Below are 6,675 nucleotides of genomic sequence, written 5' to 3'. Positions count from 1 at the left end.
GCACATCAGAGGCAGTGTCAGGTTCTACCTCTGATAGTATAAGGTGCGTTGAGTTCGCCTCCAGTGCTCTACACTAGTTCAGTGTGCTGTCACCTTTTGCCTCTTTTGTGTACATTCGTCTGGTGCGAACCGTACTCATGGACATTAGAGCACTTTACAATAGAACCCGTTTATTTTTTCGTTACAGGTTTACAAGACCAAACCGAGGTTCGAACCTGCTTCCCTGTATTCCGAGGTCGGTAGCTTTAGCCATTAGGCAACATCTCCTGCCATCATACAGCCTGCCATCGAGCGGCTGACTCCCACAGGTGAGGAGTGGGACGACCCATACCAGCCTTCCCCACCCGCCCGGCGCTGACATCTAGGCAAGCCCCCGGCTCGGGCCTAGCACCGAGAGACCAACACTGTCTACCGGCTCCGACCTCCCTGTACTTGCCCTACGCCACGACGACTGGTCTCATCTAGCAACTGACGACCTGCCTCTGGCCCAAGTCTGGGGGACCGAGATGAGGGCAGATTGCTACATCGGGGGAGCCAGCCAGGACGCCATAATTTAACTTCCCGGGGCCTACCAAGACGCTCTGCTCCCCCCCTCGACTCCTCCACATTGCGGCCTCAGCGCTCTGCCGGGGAAGACTAACGGGGACTTCGAATAGACTGTGTGGTGCTTGGTCCCCTCAGAGCCCCTATAATTCGCCCAACAAGACGCTTGCTGCTGGCCAACACCCGGCTTGCCGACTCCACAGAGGGAGAGTCCTCCTGGCCCCATACTCCCCACCAGCAACTTGCTACACGGGGCCACCGCCACTTAGACCTTGGAGGTTGCGGCCCCCTCCTCAGACTGGCACCAGACAGTGAGGGGGACTGACGAGTCTGGTGGCCGCTCTGGAGACGCTAGAACACTGCTGCTGAGACCGGAGGGAAGGCTGATTCTCCCGCTTGTGACAGTGGTGAGGAGGTGTGCCATAGCGGCGGGCGGGGGCCCTACAATTGCATCGAATCTGATTTAACTTAGCTGCCTGACCTTAAGATGGTGGCGCCCGGGACAGGGCAGGCACCATTTGAAAATCGGCACAAATTCGTCCAAGGCAGCACCTGAGAAAACCACTCTTCCCCGTGCCTGGGAGGTGTCTGGATATCTTGTAAAGCGCTGAAGTGCTGGATCTCTTGTAAACCCTCCTTGGTTCTGACTCACTCTATTGACTGGATCTCTTGTAAAGCGCTGAAGTGCTCTTGAGCCAGAGTCGCGCTATATTAAACTGCAAAGATATAGGAAAACAATCTTTCGAAATTAAAGGGTCATTATTCACTATGGGTCATAAAATAGCGCCACCTACAGACACTTATGAGGAAGGTGCTCCAAAACGGCGCCGGCATATCTGCAGGTCCGACTAGTAGCACCTTAAACTGCGGAAGTGTGAGCGGAGAGCCCTTGTTGACTCCCGGATAAGCCCTACAAGTCTGGCAGCACTTGCACATGTGCTCCAAAATGGCGCCGACTCCGAGCACTGCACTGTTGTAATGGCCTAAAACTGCCTGCCTTAGCTCAATCTTACTGACCCTGCCTCAAACGGTCCCCATATTGGCTCAGAATGGCTGTTTCACGACCAGCTCATGCCGCCTGACCTGAAAATGGCAGATTTTGAGACCTCGACGCCGCGCGCAGCGCGCACCTACACTCCTAATTACCGAGTTGTATTAAGTGAGTCCACAGCCTGTCTTCCAGATGTTTCTTCTCCACGGCCAGTGCTTCCGTCTAGCAATCGGACATCCCTGCGGGCGTCTGCGAGTAATGCATTCCTCCATCAAAATCGCCATCCGCTAAACTCTTTAACTGTGTGGTATTTATTTTGAACAATTTTACAGCTGAGCAGCAAATAGTGCCAGCTGCACCGTTTAGGACTTTTACAGCTGCGCAGCAAGTAGTGCCAGCTGCACCGTTTAGGCCTTTTGACAGTTGCGCAGCAAGTGGTGCCAACTGCATCGTTTAGGCCTTTTTACAGCCTGACGGCACATTAACCCGGTTTTTCCACCATAACCGTTTGGATTATGCGCCCCCTTCTTGCCCTCTTTTTTCTCCTCACTACCGCTCTCCCAGCAACACCCCTCCCATCTCTCCCCCACCCTCCTTCGCCTCAGCTTCCCAACATGGCCACCTCTCGAGTTAAGACTGGAGCCAATTGCTACAAAATCATTTATCCTCCCGACCAGACTAAAGCTACAATAAAACAACTTAAGCATAACACTATTGAACGTTTCCCGGACTCCCTTTTTGTGGATCAATTTTACAATGGTCGTCTTTGGAGGCTCAAAAACGATTTCATCTTCTTCACTGGCGACATCCCCTCTTGGTCCAACAGTTTTTACAATTCCCTTAACGTCACCTCCTCCTCCTCTATCCCTTATGGGAAACAACTAAAAATTTCCCCCTCAGGGTGCTTCAATGGCTACCTCACTATCTCACTCTATAACAACGGTACTGTCATGATCCAAGGCAAAGACTCCTGCCTCTCGCTCTTTGACCACCTCTTCCCCACCTTACTCCCCGTCTCTGCAACCAGGCTTCCCCTTGACTCTCCCTCCAGCTCCACCCATTACTCCCTTTCTCCTCCGCCGACCCCACCCCACTCCAATTGGCTGCACTCTCGAGAAGCGCAGGTCGGCCCTCTTCCCTTTCCCCCCCAACTTACCTCATCTCCTATTCCCCCCCCCCCCACAGTATATCCCCTCCTGCATTACTTCAGCCTTACCACTAGCTAACACGCTCCTCGTCCCATCTGCACTATCACGATACTCCAATCTATTCTCCTCCCCCATACTTCTTCCCATCACCCCCTTCTTTAGTCCACCTCTCCTCCAACACTCTTCCCCAATTAACTGTCTCTATGCTCCCCTTAGCCCTCCTTCCGTCCCTCCTCTCCACCCCTTCATTCCCTCGTCATTCACCCCGTGTTTGCCACATTCCCACTGCATCTCTCTCCTCCCTCCTACTCCTCCAGTACTGCCGCACTACCCCCTTTCCCCTCTTAGGAACACCTTCCTTCTCCCTCCCTCGGGCCCAGCAGAACCACTTCCCCTCCTCAACTTCCCTTTCTCTCAACCCCCCTCACTCTGCCAGATGACCGTTCCCTCACTGCTACCTCTCCTAACTGACAGGACCTCCGCAACCAATGCACCTCTTTTCCGCCCAAACCTCCTACACTCCCATGACGCCACACAGGCCTCCCCCCTCCTACTTCCCTACCGACGTGTTCCGCACATATCTCCCTCTAAATTTGTCCCTAATTCCTCTCCCTCTTGCAACACCAACAATGACAACTCTCCCGTAACCCCCAATTCATTTACTCCCGCTCCCAACCTCCACCTTTCCCCACCTGTGAACCCCACCCCCCAACACACCCCCTGTCCCCCCACCTCTCCCTGCCGTCCACCACCAATTCCACCCCCTCTTATTTCAATCGAGCCACCCAACCTTCCGTGCTCTGCCTCTTTCTCACTGGAAAATACGCTAGGCTCTCTGATCACCTCCATCTCTCAGCTTACAGCTGCCATTTCACTTTTATGCTCTAAGATCCCCACCCCTCCATGCACCTCTACCCCCTCCCAACTTCCCCAGAGATGCACCTCGCCCCCTCACCCCAATACAGCCAAGCTCAACCCTTCGTCTGCAAGCGTCGTTAACTCACACAAGCCCTTGAACGCCACCCTTCTTCAACAGGCATACCCTAGCAACCCCACTGTCTACACTATTCCGACAATCACCTCTGTCAGAACAAAGCGTCCACCTAAACCTTCCCGAGCACCTCCGCAAATGTACAATATCCCGATCACCCTTCAGAGCCCAAGTGCCCCCGTCACCAAAACAGTCTTGTCAGAGCTGCGCTGTATGCTTCACAACTGCAGATCTGCAGTAAAACACAAACTTGAAATCTCCGACACCATCACCCTTCACAAACTTGACATGCTCTTCCTCACAGAGACCTGGTTCAAAGATACCTCTCACTCTATGTTTGATCTCCTATTACCCACAGGTTATTCCATATTTAGGAATGACAGAACTGAAAACACGGGGGGAGGTGTTGCAGTCATCTTCAGAAACAACCTCCAACTTAAGGCGTCTCCTAGCAGCTCCTCCCACACCTTTGAATGCCTTTCTCTTGAGCTTCAATTGCAACACCGTTCACCGCTCAGATTCCATATCATTTACCGCCCGCCTCGTAGTAGTAGCTCTTCGTTTATAGAAGATCTCAAAGACTTCATCAGTGACCAATACTCTCAAAGTGACAACCAGACCATCGTGGGTGACTTCAATCTCCACTGGGGCGCACCGCAAGACTCCTCTGCGAACTCACTTGCCACCTTCCTCTCGGCAAATGATCTTATCCAACACTGCACTGAACCAACCCACTCTAAGGGCGCAATCCTGGACCTTGTTATTTCTAAAGCAGGCATGCTTTCCACTACTACCCCTATTCATGTAGATTGGTCTGACCACCACCTCATCCCATTCTCTCTTCAACTTTCACACTCTATAACTCTTGGCCAACCCAAGAGGGCCATCTCCTGGTTCCGTGATGCAAAAAACATTGATGTCGGTCCCCTCTGTGAATCAGCTTTGCTTTCACTTCCAAGGCTAGACCCGAACATAGCTGTTGACGGTCTCACCTCCCAATGCCTCACAGTTCTTGCAGCTGAAATTAATAACGTCGCTCCACTCAAAAGTAAAAGGATAAGGCCCACTCCCTCAGCACCTTGGTTCAACAAATCCCTTTATGAGGAAAGGAAGCAGGTAAGATTCCTGGAGAAGCAATGGAGGCAATTGCCTTCCACTGACAATTTAGCCTTGCTTCGCACAGCAAGATCCAAATACCACAAGCACATCTTCCTTGAGAAAGCGACGCACTTCAAAACCCTCCTTGATTCCGCCAAAAATAGACCCAAAAAACTATTCGATCTCATCAAGACTCCGAGCTGCTCTCCCCCAACCTCCAAGGTGGAGGATTCTACAAAGAGAGCAGCGGATTTCGCTACTTTCTTCGATGGAAAGGTGAAATCACTTGTGGATCAGGTTGCTCATCCTACACCTCCAGAGGAGCGCAAATCCTTAGCCATTTGGCAGAGCTTTGACCCCATATCTGAAGATGCCCTTCTCAAGTGCATACGCGAAACAAAGCCCTCCAACCATACTCTTGACCCTATCCCCAGTGCCATTGCCTTTGACTTCTATACCCATTCCCTCTCCTATTGGACCACTCTGATCAACCTCTCCCTTTGGCAAGGCTCCCTTCCTGTCTCCTTCAAAACTGGGCAGGTTACCCCTCTGCTGAAAAAGCCCACTGCTGATGCGAATGACCTCAACAACTTCCGCCCCATCACTAACCTTCCCTTTCTTGCAAAGATCACGGAAAGATGTGTAGCCAAACAACTCTCTCGTCATATCAAGGACAATGATCTTCTTGACAATTGTCAGTCCGGCTTCATCCAAGACTGCAGCACTGAAACAGCCCTACTGCAAGTGGTTGATGATGCGCTGAGGATACTCGACTCAGGGGGGTCCTGTCTGCTAATTCTCCTTGACCTCTCCGCAGCCTTCGACACTGTTAATCACAACACCCTCCTCAATATTCTTCAACAGAGAATGGGCATGGAGGGCACTGTGCTTAAATGGTTTGCATCCTTCCTCTCTGACAGATCTCAAATGATCAAAATAGCGAACAGTCTTTCTGCTCCTGTGGCGGTGGGTCAAGGTGTTCCCCAAGGCTCTATACTTGCACCCACACTGTTCAATCTCTACTTAGAACCACTGGGAAACCTCCTAAGCAAATCCGGGATTCACTATCATCTCTATGCAGATGACACTCAACTCTACCTCAAGGTTGCCTCCACTCATGATCTCTCCATCCTAAGATCTACTCTTGACTCCATTCAAAACTGGATGTCATCTCATCAATTGATTCTGAACCCCTCCAAAACTGAATTCCTCCTCTTCTCCTCCTCACTCTCTCCTCCCCCGGTTCAATCATGGATGGATCAGATGAATCTACTAAACAACAAACCCATCATTGTCGACAGCGCAAAATCTCTTGGTGTCATTCTAGACAAAAAACTCAATCTAACTCCCCACATCAATTCTATTGCAAAATCTGCTTGCCACCAACTGCGCCTTCTTTGGGGAATCCGTCGCTTCTTCCCGGAGCAGGACCTTATAACCCTGGTGCAATCGCTGGTCCTCTCCAGACTAGACTACTGCAATTCTCTTCTTACTGGCCTCCCCAAATCTCACCTGTCCCCACTTAAGTCTGTCTTCCATTCAGCAGCTCGTTTCATCTATGGGGCCAAAAGAAGCGATCACATCACACCGATGTTATCCACCCTCCGCTGGCTTCCCTTCGAGGCTAGAGCTATCTACAAGACCGCTTGTATCACCCACAAAGCCTTGCACTCCTCCTCTCCCCGCTACCTGGCGAATAAACTGAAACTCTCTGGAGGCTCTAGACCTTCACGCAATGCCGAGAATCTACTGCTTGAACCTCCCACTTTCAAGAAGGAAAGAACAATGGCCCAATCCTTTTCAGGCAACGCAGTGAGAATCTGGAACTCGTTTCCGCCTGAGCTCCGGACCACCGCCTCCTCCCAGGCCTTCAAAAGGGACCTCAAAGTTCTCCTCCTCCAGAG

Source organism: Lissotriton vulgaris, chromosome 2_1 (assembly GCF_964263255.1).
Source record: "Lissotriton vulgaris chromosome 2_1, aLisVul1.2, whole genome shotgun sequence".
NCBI lineage: Eukaryota > Metazoa > Chordata > Amphibia > Caudata > Salamandridae > Lissotriton > Lissotriton vulgaris.
This window is presented reverse-complemented; position numbering follows the sequence as displayed.